Here is a 20049-nt window from a genome sequence, read left to right as displayed (position 1 = left end):
CTCTTCCTGTTTTTCATTAAAGTCCTGTGATTAGTTCTTCGAAAATGCTTCTACAGTCTTTGATAAGTACCATTTAATATGTTGTATGTCGATTTTTAATTTTTCTTTAAAAGTCTAGGACAAATTTATTCCAGCTTCTAAGATATAGGATATCATTTAGTCATTTGTGTCTGTAATTATGTCTTTTATATCTACTGTCTACATTATTAGGATCTGAACAGAGAAATGATTTATATGAAAAGATAAAGCAAAGCATAGTATCTGACTTCAAGCAGTTTTCAGAATAGAAAACATTGAGAATGGGTACCCATATCACATGAGGCAGAATATGTTCTCTACTAACAATGCACTGATGCCATTATCAATATGTTTCCACTGATGTCCATTATCGCATTCACATGGATTGAGATTTTTCCTCATACTTTTTATCCTTTAACCTCTAAAGTTTTGTATGTCACAATGGACTTTTTCCCTGTAGGTGCTTTCAGAGTTACTCATGACTATCCCTATGATTCATCCTTTAATTATACCTGCTAATCAGGCTTTCTCTTTTGCCACATTAACCCAGCTACTTGAGAGACACCAGGAATGGCCTTGCTTTGAGGGAGGTTTACGGTCAGTTTTGAACTGTTGTTTTCATGTATTATTTTTCTTACTGTAATAATTGAACCAGATACATTTTAAGAGAATAGGCTTTCTAAATCAAAGAGTGTTTATACCCGTAAGCTTTTTTTTCCATAGGAAATTTTAATGGATTGAAATATAGCCTCTCCAAAAATTTCTACTCTACAATATACGGTCGTGTCAACTGCATGATGAGTTTCACAAACATGATTGGCTGACATACTCTTTGGCATGGTTACTGGCACAAAGAAATGTATCTGCTTGTTTTCTTAATTCTGAAATGGGATGTATGGGTCTTTCTTTATTTTAAAAAGCAAAATAGTGAATTGGGTACAGTAAACTAACATATATTTATAAACCTGCCTAAAATTTTTTTCTTGACCTAGATCGTGTCTGGCACTTAAGCCTGGTGCTTAATATATTCTCAGTGTTACTGTTATTAATATTATTTTTAATTAGTTTTGTAGACTTAGGCCTCTCAGACTCAGGTATTCTGAGCCTGGGTTCAGGCCTGGGTTCAGTTAAGAGGTGACTAAACAGAAGATGAATGTACCTAGAGAGATTTAACATACTTTTCAGCCTTTCCTATGGTGAGAATGTAGTGACACTGCCACTGCTTGCATTTCCACCTGTGTGTTTTCTTTCCTTAAAGATGCTCCTTGAAAGTAATTTATGTATCATTTAGTTCAACCCTACATCATGTCTAGAAAAACAATATTGAACCTAAATGAACAAAACACATGATTTAATTTTTTTAACATTTTTTTTTAATGCGGTAAATACACATAACATGTAATTTACCACTTTAACTATTTTTAAGTGTACAATTCAGCAGCAGTAAGTACACTGTTGTGCAACCATCTCCACCATCCATCTCTAGAACACTTTTATCTTCCCCAACTGAAACTCCGTACCTATTAACAACTTCCCATATCCCCCGATCCCCAGTTCCTGGTAACCACCACTCTACTTCTATCTCTATGAATTTGATTATTCTGGGTACCTCATATAAGTAGAATTATACATTTATCCTTTGTGTCTGACTTATTTCACTTAGATGACTTAATTATTAATAAGAGAAGCAAAGAAGACATAAGAATCAGATTTGTTTTTGAAACCATTTGAACCTACATAAATTTTAAATCAAGAGAGTTTCTAAGATATTCTTCTGCTAACAGAAAAAGGTAGCTTGGATCAAGGCCATCCATAGCAAGTATTGTTTTTTCCGCTTTTTTAAAAGCATTTTTTGTGTTCCATACAATTCTTGTCAGATTGGTTGATGTATGACACTGCATTCTCCAATGGGCAAGTGTACATGTCATATTACTAGCGACAGTGGCCTAGTGACTTACTAACATTGCTTTTTGCAGCTAAAAAGTAGATCGTGGAGCTCCTCTCAAGTGCATGTAATGCTCCTTTTCTCCTTTCCACTGTTGTCATGAAACACAGACAAGTGCTAGATGTAGCCTGTGCTGGAAAGGAAACTTTGCTTTGTCCAGGGGCAAGAAAAAGGAGTCTTTCCTAGCAAAAGCACAGGACATAGACCATATTGTGTGAGTATATTGACTCTAAGTGTTTATTGCCCAACAATAGTCTGAAGACCAAGTAGGTAAATGGTTGAGAGATGAGAAGAGGGGACTTGGACTAGGTGGGTAGGTATGAGAGTGAGGAAGAGATGGGCAGTAAGCCTATTAAATAAAGGAAGGAAACATTCTGTGTGATTGCATGGTGAGGTAGGAATCCAACATAACTCTAAGATTTGAGCCTATATAACTCAGAAGAATTATCTTTTTAGAATAAATGTAAACAGGCTTAGTTTTCCATGCTAGGGTTGAGGTGTTGTTCGTGTACCTAACAGGTGCTGTCTGGAGGAGAGACGTGCAGCATTAACAGTCAGGGGCTAGGGGTTAGCTTAACAGAAGGGCCATGGAAGCAGCAAGTCAAGTCCACTGACTAAAGGAGCAGCAGTAACTGCAGAGGATAGAATATGTTCCATGCGACAATATGACTTTTAACGTCTCTTCTAAAGCTAAATTTTATTATGATGACAGAATTCTGAAGAAAAGAATGAAGGAAAAGAACAGAATTCTAAGCATGAAACCCTCATCAACTAACTACATTTACCCAGAGAAGAGAGGGAGAGAGAGCTAGAAAAAATGAGAAAGGAAGAAAGGGTCGGGGGGAGAAGAGAGAATGAATTTAATTAATTTAGGGAATTTTTTTGTTTTGCTTATTTGGTTTTTATTTTGTTTGTTTGGTTTGGTTTTTAGGCATAGATTTCTATTTCCATTTAGTATTGCCCTCTTGTGGCAAACCGTGATGTTTGCTAACTCTGACAGAAAACCATAAAGCAGACAGCAAAAGATCAGGAGACTAAAATATAATGTGTACCTCCATGTGCTGGGTATGATACAAGAGTGCTTATGTATATCTCCTTATCTAAGCTTATCCATAATCCTGTGAATGTTAAGTATTAAGTACCGTCAGCCCCATTTTCAGGTGGGGAAATTATGATTCAAAGTGCTTAGTTTACATAGCTAGAAGGTACATAGCTAGAAGGTAGTGGAGTTGAATGTCAATCTAGATCTAACTAGCAAAAAGCCAGATTTAAAGATATCGAGTGAATTCAACAAATATTTATAGGTATCTATTATATCCCTGTTCCACGGTAGATGCTGAGAATATAGGGGTAAGCAAACCTTCCCTCATTCCTGCTCTAATTAAATTTTCAGTCTAATCAGTTATAATGGAGACATTAATCAAATGGTCACACAAAGGCCATTTATAGTGGTTTAGGGAGATTTACCCTTCAAGCTTTCTGGCTTCCTCAAGTATAAAATTAGAATGATAGTGATAATGGCTATTATTTATTAAGCCCTCATGGTGTGCCAGACATTGCCTTAAGCTCTTTATATTCATGATTTTACTTAGATCTCTTTCAGCTCTATATCTGAGACATCGCTATGTCTCTTTGACTCAGAGTTAGGAAGACACTCCACACTGACGATGAGAATCAGTCATGGGTACTAGGCTCAGAGATGTGCAGCTGTGTTTGGAGAGGAAGTTTTGTATCTCCTTACCTCTCGCTAGAACTCTTTTAGGGGTGGCCTCTCCTGGATTCCATAGAAACCACTGAGCACACAGGATAAAGGAAGCTTTTACTGAGAAACTACAGTGCCCTTGATCCCGCTAGGCTTACTACTCCTCACTCTAACTCTGGAGGTAAGAACTTTACCTCCAGGTTCAGGACACTGAGGTTGAGGACACTGAGGCACAAAAAACAAAAACTCCAGGATAAACAGAGAGTCTCTGGCTATAATTAGTATGTACAGATGTGAAAATTGGACAGCGAAGAAGGCTGACCGCCCACCCCACCCCCCATTGATTTATTGAAATACAGCATTGGAGGAGAGCTCTACAGATACCCTGGACCACCAGAAAGATGAACAAGTCAATCCTAGAGCAAATTAAGCCTGAAATAAAGGAAGCAAAAATGACAAAACTGGAAGCAAAAATGACAAAAATGAAGCTGTCCTACTTTGGGTACATCATGAGGAGGCTAGGTTCTTTAGAAAAGACCATCATACTGGGAAAAATAGAAGGCAGCAGGAAAAGAGGAAGAACAAGTATGAGATGACTGATTCCATAAAAGAAGCCATAGGCAAGAGCTTGTAGGAGCTGAGCGGGGCTACTGAGGACAGAATGTTGTGGACATCACTCACTCATAGAGCTGCCAGGAGTTAGAGCCAACTTATTGGCATGCAACACACCCCACACCCACTCTGACTCCAAGACCACAGCACAACAAAATATCTCTGTTAGGACACTTATACAAATTTATAATATATTTTTTACATAGCTCTTTCCGCACCCCCCTCCCCCGCCACATTTACGCTCTTTGCTTTTACACTTTAAGCTTTTAGACCATGTCTTATTCTTTGTATCTCATGCACCTGGCACACTATCAGCCCACACAAGAGACCTAACAAATGTTTTCAATGCACGAATGCCTTATAATCGTCTAAAAATTGTTTCTTGGCTTCTTTGGTAGAGGCATCTGAGCAGATGTGTAGGGGAGCACAGGAAGTTTCTCCAGGGTTCTCCCATTTGGTGTGGAGGTCTCTATGTGTTGCTTGAGCTCCACTGAGCATGAAAGGTGAAGTGGAGCTCACTATCAGTGCTTCCAGGCATTGAGTATGTCTGCACTAGAACTGCTGCCAAGTAACATGCTGTGGCCCTGGCTGAGGCAGTGAGAAATGTGATGAGGAAAATAACAAGCCCAGAAGGAGCTTAAGGAAACTAACTCAAATGACTCCACACCCAGCAAGGAGAAAATCATAACTCAGTCAGAGTGATAAGGAAAACAAAGAACAGACCCACAGTTTCTATGGTTTGAGCATTTCAGATGGGAAAAAAAGACCAAATCTGAAAGAGAATCTGCAAGCAATAGTCATAATAACAACTTCCTTTATGAGAAATAAAATAAAACATATATTATCCCTTAAAATGTACATTAAATTATAGTCTGTCCGTGTGAATTATACCTGGAATTAGAAAATCTTACAAAATTGTGTATAATGATGACAAAGTTATTTTTCAGAGAGGGTAGAATTCTTATTTTTATGTTTATTAGTTAATTCTTTTTTTTCCAGCTGCCAATTTATTAAATTTTATTGGGAGACAGAGTGGATTACTGAGATTAAACTTTAATTTACTAGACAAATAAAAGTAGTATAAGTAGTCTCAATTCTTCTTAATGTACATTTCACTCTTCTAATCTTTTCTTCTCCTGGTAGGTGTCAAGATGGAAGAGGGTCAGAGAAAAGAGAGTAGAAGATGTATGTGTTTTTGAGATTAGGCAAAGGGAGAAAAGGTAAGTGGAATGATAAGCAGATGCTTAGCTAGATGCCAATACCAGGGGGAAGCAGCCTGCAGCCAGAGCCTCCGTTGGAAACAGACAAAGAAGCCACACTTCAATTACATTGTTTGTGATTATTTGTATTGAATTGTCTTGCTTTTACTCTCATTGTTGATGTCAGTTTTTTTGTTTTGGTTTGGGGTTTTTTTGGTGCATTTGAGGACAATTTTCATCCGTAAAGATAATCAGAATGTTTTATTTTTTAATTTTAATAACTGATGCTATTAAAGTTACAATTTTTTTTAAAAAAAAACCTGGTTTTACCATAGGCTTCTGAGTTCAACTCACAAATGGTACTGTTCTATCTATACGTTTAGCAAATGTTAGCAATCATTGTTTTAAAAACTTTAAATAATGTTTGGTCTCACTTACAAATTTAAACACCCTTCCAATTAACATAAGTTTAATGGGTTAATACTTCAACATTTAATATTTATTTTTTTCCTTTTAAGGTATTACCTTAGCAAAATCTTTCTGAACGATAAATAATCACATAAATTTAGTAGCAAATTTACAAAATGGCCAATCATAAGTTCTCTTAAATATTCTCATAAAATTTTAAAAATGCCAATTTAACTTTGCAGGTCAAACAACTAAAGTTTTTAAATTAGAGTTATTTTAAAAAACAAACTATCACAAACATAAGAACGTAACATTTAAGACAAATCACTTTTTACCTAAAATTTAATACTATAATTTTGATTCTCTTAAATCTTTCTCCATGTACAGAATTTTAAATCTCCATGAGGTTAGAACATATATTTACCTCTAAGGAATGTCAGTTATCTGAGATTATTTAGACCAGATAGTTCGACCATGATGCCATTTCTTGTTCATTACCAGAAGGGTACTCATTGAATAATCTTTTTCATACTCATTGTTATTGCTTCATAACTCATGCACATGGTCATGAGCCATGAACCTGAAGTTAAATTATTCATACCATATCAGCGTCTTTCCAAATTTTCAAGTAACTCATAAAGAAAGAAATGAATATACTTCATACAATGCAGGTATATTGTATTTACATACAATTCTTGGTTCTAATCCACAAAATAGATTCTATGATACATTAATTAGAAGCAATTCCCATTTATGAAAAGTTTCACCATCTTTTATTTTTCTATCTACTCGCAGAAGCCTTCCAGAGTGATCTCTCAAATGGAATTTGCATTTTATAACTCTGTTATGAAACGAAGTGTGTCACCCCCAAATTTATGTTGCATATTGTTGAGTCATGTTGAAGCCTTAACTTCCAATGTGACTGTATTGAAGACAGGGTTTTTAAGCAGGTGATTAAGGTTAAATGAGGTTATAAGTGGAGTCTCGATTCTATAGAACTGGTGTCTTTATAAAAGAGGAAGAGATAACAGAGATCTTTCTCTCTCTACCATGTGAGGACACAGCAAGGCAGTGTGTGCGAGCTAGGGAGAGAACTCTCACCAGAAACCTTACTCTGCCGGAAATTTACTCTTGGACTTTTCAGGTTCCAGACTGTGAGAAAATAAATTTCTCTGGGTTAAGACACCTAATCTATGATTTTATTCTGGCAGCCTGAGCAGACTAAGTAGACTCTGTTAAAGACGTGTAATACAAAAATTAATAGGATCTTGCATTTTCCTATATTTTGGGGGCCTAGAACTCTCAGGAATAGTTTTTTTTAAATGATAGCTGATTGAATTGTAGATATCTTTAAAAAATATCTTGGATATCTTACTAGATGTAAGCTAATAGGACTTGCAATCTTAGTTAAAGAGGCTACTTTACTAGTGTTTATCTGTGTCTAATCTCTTATCATATCTGTATTGTGCCTAGTTTTAAAATCATAGAGAGAGATCAGTTTTGGAGAATGTGCTTAGTGTGAGTAACCAGCTCATCTAAAAAATATATCAGTTTAGATGCGTCAGGTTGGCAGGAGTCAGGTGAAATCCTGGGAAATGATATGGTTTATCCAACTTCCTCAATGCGAAGCAGTTCTCTAATTGAGAGGAAGGGCTGGAGGTAAGACGGGGAACTGCTCTGAGTTAGGAACAGCCTCGCAATAGGGATCCTAAGTATCAGTGAAGGTGTCCTAAAATGTTCCTTAAACACAGACGGGAGCAGCCTCCAGGTGCTCACAGCCCACTGTGTGAGGAAACAGACTATTTATGAACCATCCACCACTGATGCATCTGCCATGCTTTCTGGTTGAGTTCGATTTATTCTGGAGGAGAGGCCAGGAAGACACAGAGAGGATGGCTCTGGGACTATGCAAGAATGACAGATGTAGAGGGGTGTTAGGATGTGTTTGTTTTCCTGAGACAATTCCTTCCCCTGAGAGGGAAACTTAAGTAAGACTGTGAAGGGAGAACCTTTGTTATAACAATGAATTCTTGTCAGTATCAGCATGAAACAGGTATGTTGGGATCCTGTTCATCAGATGCTCCACTCAGAAGGCAGAAGGGTGACTCAGTACCTGAACGACCTGACCTTTCCTTTCATGCTGGGAACTGGACAGTCGAAGAGGGACCGAAAGGTGGTTTATATATTAAAACCATGTTTGACAAGGAGAGGAAGAATAGAGAGGAGGGATTTCCAGGATATTCCTGTCAGCTGACTTCAAGTGACTGATGATGACTCAACAGGAAAAGTGAAGGACTGTTTTGTACCATTCTTAGGAGCCACGTACATTCCTAATGACCTGTTGGTGAGATATTCTATCTGATAATAGCTCCTTTCTGCTCTAGCAGGTAGTGGCTTACTTATATACAAAGAACACTGCTATTGATGAGCCTTTTCTAAAGCAGGATGAAGTTGATACCTAAAATAAGAATATTCCCTTCTCAAGTAATAAAAATAAATCATAGTCTTTATCTAAGCTGTTTCAGGGCAACTTCAAATGTGAGAAAAAAATTAGTAGCTAAATTATTTCTAAGAAAATGTGACTTCTATTAGTGTAGGAGGCAGAACTTTTAACTGTGACAATATAAAAAGTATAGCATAATTTTGGTCAAGAGTATAAAACTGAAGTAAGTATTTCACAAATACCAAAGATCTATTTAAGTGTGTTGATTATATGGCAAGGTAAGGCAATAATTTTAAATTCCGTATCTTCTCCATAAGTCATTCTCTGATGATTCTTTTTGCAATTGCTTTCACTACTTCCAGCTCTACATCTCCAGGCAGACCCTTGTAGTTCCTGCCCACTGGACATCTCCACAATGGTTATTCCGAAGATACTACAAGCTCAGTATGTACACTTTGCTACACTTCATCCTTTTTCCTAAACCTGCTTTTCAGATTGCATTTCCTGCCTTAGTTGGCTAAGAAAGAAACTTGACATGTAATCAGTCACTAAGATACCTCTTTGATATCTCTGACGTCTACTCATTTCTGTCTACCCCCAGCTTCAGCATTAGGTCAGTCCTCATTGCCTGGGCAATTGAAATAAGCCCTTAATGTGTCTCCATGGCTCCAGTCAGCCATTCTCTAATTCATGATTGCAGTGAGGATAATCTTTCCGAAAAAAGCAAATTTCATTCTCTCCAGGCCTTAAAATCCTTCCATGGCTCCTCTTGATTGATGGATAGGGTCCAAACTCCTTAGTTTGCCAAACCAGTTTCCGTTATCTCTCTAATCTCACTGATTGCCAAATCTTTTGCTCCTGGAATTATGCTTCAGTCAAGCTCAATTTCCTTAAATTCTCCTAATGGGCTTGTAAGAGAGATCATTAGGAGTTCATGAGGTCTCCATGAGAAGTTTTCTATTTTATGTTTTAATTTTGATAATTATTTTTTAAAATACTATTGGCATATTCTGAATCATTCAGGTCAGTGGATTTCAAACTTTAGCACACATAGGACTCACCTGGAGATCTTATGAAAGGGCCGCTCTGTTCTGTGGCCCAAGGCATTTCTAATAAGCTCATAGGTGCTGGCAGTGCAGCTACTCTGTGGACCACAGTTTGTGTAATAAAGGTCCAGAATGATCAGTTTTTAATTGAGTACAACCACAAAATTGTCTTGTTGTCATGGACTAACAAATAAAGAAGAGAGGCAAATTTAATGTTTTAAATAATATTCATTACGAATGAAGACCAAATGATGTCACAGCTTGCTATATAAATAAAGATCTGGCAATGGTTCTAGTAAAAGATAATGAAAGAATTAAATCATTTAGTACAAAGTAATATAGGCATGTCAGGCTCAAAAGATTCGTAGTTATCAAGACAATATTATTTCAGCAAGAAATATCACTCATGCCATTAAATTGATATTGCCATTTGGAATATTAATTTTGTATTTTTCTTTATAATTAATTTATCCATGTGTTTGGGTTTTATAATTATATAATAGCTATAAACACTAGGATTTATACTTAGTATTTTATTTCTACATAGTTAGGAAAACAATTTAAACAAATTCCAGGGTATAAGATAAATTTACTCCTTTATAATAGGTCTAAATACTGCACAATTTGAGAAACACTGGACTAAGCTAAGTCATGTCTCTTTGACTTTGCTGCTATTGTCATTTCTGCCCGGAGTACCCTTCCTTAATCCCTTGCCAACCTTGCCACCCTGCCATCATGTCCACTTAGCAAACAGCTATTTTTCCCTATGGCTTCCTTTCAGAGATTCATTGTCAGCTTTATATTAAACTGTGCCTTATCCTACTTCCTTTCATAAGATCTATAACACTTTACCTCACACTTGACTTCATGTGTTTGCTTACTTTGTTGACTGTCTGTTCTATTCCAAGGACAAAGGTCTTGTCTTTTTCTTATTTATGTTTGATCAGTGCTTGGCATAACATACTTGCTCAATAAATGCATGGTTGTAAAACTTGGCTTGCTCCTTCCTAGACAGAAAGAGTGGGTCAACATATCACATGTTCATATTTGTGGGCAAAAAAAATTAAGAGTATAAAACAATTGTAATATACTTCTATGTGTAATTTGATTTCAATATAGTAATTCAAAAGCTTTACTTGTCTCCTAGAGAATCTGCTGAAAAGTCTGTATTTTTGCTAATTTTCCAGAGGTCTCCTTGTTGAAGTCAAAGCATAGAGAGTTTTTAAATAATGCAAAAAGAACATTGTGATTACATTTTGGTTGATGCATCATCAGAACTAAAAATAGAATGGAACCACTGAAAAATCTTTACTCGAATCTCCAGCCAAAGTATGGTTAAACATTATGAGTGAGCTGGAATTATTAAAACTTTAAACTTTTACTTATGAAGGATAAATTCTGCAGCCCATAGAGACTCCTGGCCCTAACTTCCTTGTGTTTTGGTTTTGCCATTCTATTTTGGTTAGCACCTTCACTAGAGCTAGATGAGGGAGTGAAGCTGTTTGCCTTTAAAAAAAGGACAAAGCCTAAAGTACATTTGGCTTTATTTGATAATGAGACTGATTTTTCTGGCCTAGATATAGAAAAGACCTACTTCCTAATAAGACCCTCTCTGAATTTATCAGAATGATGGACAGCGTGGGGTTAGGGTTGGGATGAGGATCTGGGGACCTAAAATGGGTTCTATCTAATTCTGTCCCTGATATATAAATATGACTATAATACTACACATATCCTGTTTGAGAGAATGGCTTTGATAGAACAAAGTTGGTCTGGCACAGCACAGAACTAAATTTTTATTTTCTATGCATAGCTGCTGCCACTTCATTATGAGAACAAGACTCTTTCAACCCTAGAAGCCATATAAACTTATATAGCTCAGTGGTTTTGGAGATTAATTCATTTATATCTTCAACTGAGCATTTCTCTACTTAGAATGAACAATCTAAGAAGGAGATTTCTATTCAACTCTTTCAGAGTTACTTATTTTACTCCCTAGCAGTATCAAACATACTCATGATTTTCTTACTCTTCCATGATCCTTCTTCCTGGAATGCCCATCCCCATCTGTGATGGTTAATTTTATGTCAACTTGATGGGGTTAAGAAGCACAAATAGCTGGGAAAATGTTATTTCTGGGTGTGTCTATGAGGGAATTTCCAGAAGAGATTAGCATTTGAGTTGGAGAACTAAGAAAAGTAGATGGCCCTTCTTCCCAATGTGGGTGGACATCGTCCAATTTACTGAGGGCAAGAATAGAAAATAAGTTGGAGGAAGGGTGAACTTTCTGTGTTTGAGCTGGGACATTCATCTTCTCCTTCCCTTGCACTCAGTAGAGACTTATGCCGTTGCCCCCTCCCTAGCACCCCCTTCTCAGGCCTTGGACTCAGACTGAATTACACCACTGGCTCACCATGGCAGATTACAGGACTGCTCAGCCTCCTAGTCACATGAAACAATTCCTATAACAAACATTTTATCAGTACTGTTTCTGTGGAGAACACTGACTAATACTTATTCCAAGGAAAAAATCAGTTTTTCAAAATCATCCCCAGATATTACTTTCTTCAGAAAGCTTCTCAGTTATCACCAGGGAGTGATCCAGTTTCTCCTCTAGGTTAGCTTTATGTCTGGTATGAACTTTTTGGACATACGTAATTCACAACACCCCATTTGTTGACCTGATCTCAACAGGGAAGGAATAGATACAAATGGACACATGGAATCTTAAAACTCCTGGTGCAGTGGAAAGAATACTTGATTTGGAATCAAAAGATGTGGTTTCAAATCCTCCTTCTTCATATGACCAAGTAGAGAAATTTCTGTTTTGTACGCTTTATAGACTGGTCTTCCACATCAATTTTTCTCTTTGGGAAAAGAGTGTTAATCTGTTTGTATGCCTACTCTCTCCTACAGTTCTGTCGACAGTGAGTGTGTGTTCAAATATTCGTTATATTGAGTTAAATTAAACATAGCATTCTTGTTATTGTACCAGTACTGTCTTCTGCGTTTCAGACATAGGACCTTGGTACAAAATTGCAGGCCTTTTTCCATTTGGTAAAGAGGAAAACACACAGACTAAAACAGATTTGCCCTATTTATTTTCTGATGTGTGAGAAAATTGTCCAACCCACATGTCGGAGAAGGGGAGTTTTTTATCATCACTGCGTATTTTGTTGTGTAGCATTGACTTTCAAAAGAAATGAGCTAGCCTTCTAGACTTTATTTTCATTGATGTCTTTGCTCTACCTGTACACTCTGTTCATTTCTAAATAGACTCTTCTCCTGGGAACCCCATTTTTGAGATAGATATCTAAACCTCAATCTTCATTTTGAACATCTTAAATGCCTACGCACTAACCGCAGCTGTTTGTTTATTCTCTGTTTCAACAGGGACAAATGTAGTCACTAATTTTTGCCTTTTAAGGTAACAGCCGATTTAATACTTGTGGGGAGGGGGAAGCCATCATAGTCATAGGAGAGACAAAAATACAGAATATCAGCAGTCTGTGTTCTTTGAACATTCACACTGAAGACAAAAACAATGTTTACACATTATTTAAGGAAATAGGAGAAATTTTGTAGTAGACAGTATATCTAAATGATTGCTTTTTTAGGCAGCTTTTGAAACTTTTATTATGGAGTGTGGCTCATCAGAACACAATTTGTATTGTCTTTACCCATATGTTATTGCCAGAAATTCAGAGTAGCCCCCAGGAGGGAAGTGCCCCCTTATTTTTGGTTACGACATATGACTGGAGGTCATGTAATGGGGATATTCACATTTATCAAGTTACCCCCACATGATACAGTCCTGACTATACTTCTCTAATACCAGTTTTTACTCATGATAATTTGGGGAGCTGACGTGGTATTCCTTGAGTAATAGTTATACCTTAATGTTTGTATAAACCTTTATATTTTGCATATTTTATCTCATTTAACTCTCTGTATTATTCAGAACTCTTTTAGCTGCAAGTGACAAAAACCAACTTAAACTAATATAAGCATTAAAGAGGAATCTTTATTAGAGGGTAAGGGCTTACCTGAAAACTCCAGGGGTAGACTTTATGATCTGACTTCGATCATGGCAGGAATAAGATGTTTCCTATGACTATCTTTAACCCTATAACTCTCAGCTCAGCTTTTCTCTCTGAAAACTCAGTCAGCTGGCTTTAGCTTTTCGTGTTTCTTAGTGCTTGCTACTTTAGAGGAGAGAGTCTCTGTGTATTCGTAGAGTAAAGCTCAAAAAAGGACTCCAGTTGGCCCCTCGTGGGTCATATGCCCATCTCTGGGACCATCAGAGTAGAGAGAGGGTTGGAGTGTTATGATTGGCTAGATTATTGTCACTCTCTCAACCCTGTGGTCTGGAGACTGGTGGGGCTGTCCGAACCAACAGGTGATTCAGAGCTACGTAGAGTAGGGAGGTTCTGCTCCTTGAGGGAAACGAACTGCTGGGAATTGGACACAGATGCCCACTCTGTTATCAGAAACCTATGAAAGGTAGGTATTGTTTTTCATATTTTAGAGGCTCAGAGAGATTGATTTGCCAAAATTCATACAGCTAGTGAGTAGCTAAACTAAATCTTCTAATCTATTTAGTTCCTTTTGTTGATCTTCAGATAAGAGAACACATTAACCACTTTAAAAAAATTCTTCCTTCTCTTTAAAAGAGACTCACAAATAGGCACATAAAATTACCATCACAAAGTAAAAGAGTATTTGGTTCACTTTATGACCTAGAAAGAAATCTGGAATATTTTGCAAGTGGTTGAAAAGACAACAAAAGGTCATTTTAAATATAGAACAACATTGTAAGAAAGGAACACCAAAATGTACAAAAATGTTGCTGTAACTTTTCTACTTATTGGACATATTCTATAAAAAAAATTATAATTTCAAGTTTTACTGTTGGTTTCCTTTTAAAATAAATTTGAAAAAAATACCTCTGGCGGGGGAGGGAGGACTCTTTAACAAATAGTACAATGTGCTTTAAAAAATACTATTGCACTTTCCCATTAATATTTTTCTGGGATATCTGGGTGGGGTGGAAGAGAGAGTTTGGGTCAAAATGACACAGAGGAAAGGGCAGAACCAGCTTTTTTGTTAAAAGGCAGCATGCAGTCCTGGTCATAGGAACAGTCCAGGTTCACCAAAGTAACTGCCAGAGGTCAAGCAGTATTTGGTCAAAAAACCAAGTGTGTGCATCTGACTCGTAATCTCTGTTTCTAGAGGTAAGAAGTAATCCAGTGGGTTGTTCTTCCCCAAATCCTAGAATGTCTAGAGCCTAATGATCAAGAAATATTTAAATATTCAAATTTAACACATTGATTATTGTATAATTTCATCATTAACTTTTCTTGCTTTATAATGTTTCCTAACAAGCTTCAGAAGCATCAAGACATTTCTCAAGAAATTTAGAAAGAAGTTAACTGAAAATAGAGAAAGTCATTGATAGAAGTTTTATGAAGAAAACAACAGACAAGAACACCAGTATTAGGTTGGGCTGAGAGAACAAAAACTAAACTGCAATTCCATGAAGTGGGCTTACAATGTCGATTGTAAAGAAAAATGAGTTAGACTTTACGGACAATCTTATTAAATAAACAAACCCAGAGCAATTATAAGTACATAGTTTTAGGGAAACAAATTCATGTATAAAATCTGACTGAGGAAAAAAAAATGCCCATAAGTTAGAAAAATTCCATAATGAATATAAGCTTTTAACCACATAATTAAGAGGCTTCTTAAAAAGATAGCCTCTTTCAGTGCTCAGACTAAAGAGTCTATACCCATCTTAAAATTATTTTTATGGGTTTTGCCATTTGGCATTCTTTTTCATTTTAGCAATTTTCATGAGAATAAATATAATAATGCATTTTATGTAATAATACTTAATTATTATTATCTACTATTTATCCAATGATCTCACGCTAGCTATAAACATTAATTAATTGAGATTTACAAAACCCTGTGAAGTGCCAAGTACAATGGCCAGGTTGTACTTAACCACTAATTTCTCTAAATGCTGCTTTGAAGTCTTTGAATATTTAACTAGTGATTATAATTCATGTTGCTATCTGGGAAACTTGAAGTAAACTCATTTTTATCTTGTTCCCATGGTTTTCAAATAAAGTTTTCACTCATGATTTCTGGAACAAGCCATAGGAAATTTGAATAATTTTGACTTAGAGTTGAAACTATGTCTTTAAGAATATTCAGTGAGAAAGCTATGCTGACATTTCAGTCCTCTGCAACTATAGCAGTGATATACCTCATTATTCCCACTTTAGTATTTTCCACAGCAGTCAGCTTATAAGGCTTCAGACTCTGGCCCACAGAATAAGCTGATCTCACAAAGATTTATCATGAACCTAGCTTCCTTCTTTTCATACTTCCTCTAATTCTCTCTTTTGGCTTTCTGTCCCAAAAGTATAGAATAGAGCTATGGGCTGGTAATTCAGAGGCCAAGTGTCCTCCAAGTATGTAACAATAAATTAATTTCACTTCTTTAAAATGGTTTTATATACCAAATGCAGGTAAAATAATGCCTATTGTACAATTTCTCAACATTGTGGCCACTATAAAGTGAGATAATATGGACAGTTGCTCCTTTTTGGAGTCTGTGTTTGGTTCACATTCATTTAACAAATACTTGTTCAATGCCTATTATGTGCCATGCTCTGTTCAAAGGGCTGGGAAAGCAGTGAACAAACTAACAAATAAATAAATAGTTGTTCTCATGGGACATATATTCTAGTAGGCAGGAGAGAGAAACAGTAAAAATATATCATATGTTAGATCAGAGGTCCCCAACTCCCAGTCCGTAGACCAGTACCAGTCTATGGCCTGTTAGGAACTGGCTGCACAGCAGGAAGTGAACAGCAGGCAGGTGAGCGAAGCTTCATTTTTATTTGCAGCTGCTCTCCAGCGTTAGCATCACTGCTTTAGTTCCACCTCAGATCATCGGGCATTAGATTCTCACAGGAGCACTGGCCGCTGGTGCCAAAAAGATTGGGGACCACTGTGTTAGATGATATTTTGGAGGATCTTGATTCAATACAATTCCTATCACTTATGAGCTATGTAGCCTTGGGAAAATTATGTGACCTCACTATATCTGTTTTCTAATTTGTGACATAGAAAAAAATACATTTTAGGTTTGTGTTGAGAATTTATACTCATCACAAACAGTCCAGTTTGATATTCTAGTACGATTTAGTGAAATCCGATAAATTTTATAATCATTATGATAACAAGAGACTTTTTATGACAGCTAGTAATTCTTAGAAATGAGATTTGAACCCAGGCAGTCTGACTTAAGGTTCCTGTGCTTAACTACTGGCTTACATCACCTCCTACCACTAATAATAGCCAAGAGCTTCACATGTGTAATCTCATTTAACCCACATAAGAACCCTATAAAATAAGAAACAATGCTGCCCTCACAGCCTCCTCCTTTGAGCACCTGAGTTACTATCACCAGCTGGATAGCACTCTCTTCTTAGAGATCTGAGTCCTGCCTCTGTTGGCCTCTCCTCCAAGCTTTAGGTGCCAATTACCCCAATATTTTCTCTTTGTACCCCTGCCACTGAGGTGACGGGGAGGGGTTCCTAAAATTGCTAGCTGTATGTTACCTCAGTGTCCTCTTTTCACGTTTTCAATTCTCCAAAACTATTTAATCAATTCCAACACAGAAATTAATAAAGTTTCTGTTAAAATATCTACTGTGGTTTTAGGTTTCCTGCTTCAACTCAGACTGATTTGTACTTAGTACCAAAAATGTTCCCCAAAAAACCTCACAAAGAAGAAATTTGGAGATTGGCTAAGTCATGTCCTTGTCCTTGAATGCAGTGCTAAGTTCATTGCCGATGAGAGAGGGAATACTAGTAATCTATGGCATGCACCACCAAATGCCATTACAATTAATTGGGTTATCCCCTGCAGTTGATTGCGATGAAGTGCTAGCTCAAGGAAATGCCCACACTTTTTATAACACTATAGTCTTTTACGTGGATGGCACATGATTTATTTCACCAGTACCCTATATTCGGGGTAGTTTTCAGTTTTTCACTGTGATGATATCATAATAAACATCTATACATTATATCTATATATGTCATATATATATATATATATATATCCCTTCACATTGTTATAAATATTAGTATAAGTACTTCTTTAAAATAAATAAGTCATTAAAAAGTAATGGCTAATAATGTTGAGAAATTATTTCTGGTAGTAGAATTGCGGGTGATTTTTATTTTCTTCTTTATAATAGTCTGCCTTTCTGATTTCTTTTCCAATAGAATATTTTCCTTTTGTGATAAGAAAAAATGAAGTTGTCCCCTGTCCCCCAATTAATGCTATTAATTTTGTCACTATCATGGCACTAATGTACTTTGCCATGATTTAATGAGATTTACAGCAACTGTCAACTGTACAATAATTGGGATAAGTCATTAAGTCAGCTGAACTGATTGCTATGGTTCATTTGTTTGATCAATTCTTTCTTCTCAAGGGTGAAAGTAATTTTCAGGTAATCAGAAAGTAACTCATGAAATCATAGAAGCTCTAGGTTGGAAGGGACTATATATGTCCTAAAGAAGCCGCAATTTAAATATTAATATAGATGATGCCTATAATTTAATGTTATTAAATATTAATATGTTGAATATTAGCAGATCCTCAAGGCCCTCTAGTCTTCACACTCTGCTCTTTTCCTAGGCAAACTCATCCAAAACAATAGCTACAATGATCATCTATAAAGCATTACTCGCAATTTTAACTGTAACCTATAATTCTCTTCTGATCTCAGATAGGTTTTTAAAAATCAAGAATAAGGATTTGCATTGGAGGAAACAGGATATAGGTTTTAAATATAATAAAATTGGACCAAGATTAGAGGCATCACTATATCCATCCCCTGCAGAAGTAGAAGAGGATGCCTAGGCTGGGGGAGAAACGAAGGAGGGGAATAGGGTATGACCTCAGATGAGGTCCAGGCAAATAGATCTCATTTATTCTACTTATAATTAGGTGAGTGGTGGGGCATCAGATGGAGAACAAGACTAGGCCACTGCCTAACTTATTCATGAACTGCAACAGTGAGCCACCTGGAAGCCAACCAAAGCCTGCAGACCAGTGTCTCCACAGAAAACACTGTGTGTTGCCAAGAGCAAACACATTGGTTGTTTGAGTCTTCCTCCCTATTTACGAAAGCCCAGTGTCCTCCAACACACCAAATTGGTAGTTGAAGGTGGGAATATAAAGTCCCAGAACAAGTTATTGCAATGGGGGGGACAGAGTGGAAACCCTTTACACAGTACGCCCCACTTCAGTGAATGACATCTGGTTGGGCAAACCTAAAAATCAGAAATATTACAAAAATATTCTCAAATAACTATTACTCTCATTCCCCAAATACTAACAGTTTACTACATTTGCTCTCTTTTTCTGTGCACGTTGCACACACGCGCACACAAACGCACACACTTTTATTTTTTTCTATACCCTTCAAGAGTAAGTTGTGTATCGGATGCTGATTCACCCTTGAATACTTGTCATTATTTCCTAATATCATGGAAATTCTTTTACATTAAGAAGTACATTATCAAAATTAGAAAATGACCATTGATACAATATTATTATCTAATCCACAGACTTTATTCAGATTTCCGCTAAGGCCTTACTAATATTCTCTATAAAAAGGAAATCCAAGATCATATATTGTATTTAGTTGTCATTTCTCTTTAGTCTCCTTTAATAAGGATTACTTCCTGAGTCTTTGTTTGTATTTCATAACATTGATATTTTTGAAGACTATACATCAGTTATTATTTTTATTGTGGTGAAATAAAACAAAATTTATTATCTTAACCATTTTTAAGTGTACAGTTCAGTAGTATAAGCCTATATCCATTGTTCTGCAACAGAGCCCTAGAACTTTTTTATCTTGCAAAACTGAATCTCTGTACCCTCTAAACACTAATTCTTTTTCCCACTCTAGCATGTGGCAATCACCTTTCTATTTTTTGTTTCTGTTTGACTACTTTAAGTACTTTACATGAGTGGAATCATTTGTGCTTTTGTGACTGGCTTATTTCGCTTAGCATAATGTCCTAGAGGTTCATCTATGCTGTAGCATGTGACAGGATTTACTTCTTTTTCTGAGACGTCATAATATTCCATTGTATATAAATACCACATTTTCTTTATCCAATTATTCACTGATGGACATTTGGTTGCTTCCACCTTTTGGGTATTGTGAATAATGCTGCAATGAGTATGGATGTGCAAATATGTCTTCAAGATCCTGCTATAAATTCTTCTGGGTATATTCCCAGGTTTGGGGTTGCTGATTATATCATAATTCCTTTTTTAATTTCTTGATACATCTTTATACCATATTGGCTACATCATTTTACACTCCCAACAACAGTAAACAAGTATTCCAATTTCTCATATCCTCACCAACACTTATTTCCTGTTCTTTTAATAGTGGCCATCCTCATAGATGTGAGGTGATATTTCATTGTGGTTTTGATTTGTGCTTTTCTTATAATTAGTGATATTGAGCATTTTTTGATATATCTGTTGACCATTTGTATATCTTCTTTGGAGAATTATGTTATTCAAGTCTTTGCTCATTTTAAAACAGGATTTTGGGATTTTTT

General features: G+C 36.3%; 1 long non-coding RNA gene across 1 annotated transcript in view; it reads left to right on the top strand.

The window, feature by feature from the left end:
* The first annotated feature begins 549 nt into the window (after positions 1 to 549).
* Positions 550 to 20049, top strand: part of LOC111745204 — a 45414-nt gene continuing 25914 nt past the window's right edge. Inside the window, exons 1-3 of the long non-coding RNA XR_002782548.1 lie at positions 550 to 615; positions 5421 to 5497; positions 8690 to 8771. This is a non-coding gene — a long non-coding RNA (uncharacterized LOC111745204). The remainder of the gene's footprint in view (positions 616 to 5420; positions 5498 to 8689; positions 8772 to 20049) is intronic.

This window comes from Pteropus vampyrus, unplaced genomic scaffold (genome assembly GCF_000151845.1).
Source record: "Pteropus vampyrus isolate Shadow unplaced genomic scaffold, Pvam_2.0 Scaffold148, whole genome shotgun sequence".
NCBI lineage: Eukaryota > Metazoa > Chordata > Mammalia > Chiroptera > Pteropodidae > Pteropus > Pteropus vampyrus.
This window is presented reverse-complemented; position numbering and strand designations above follow the sequence as displayed.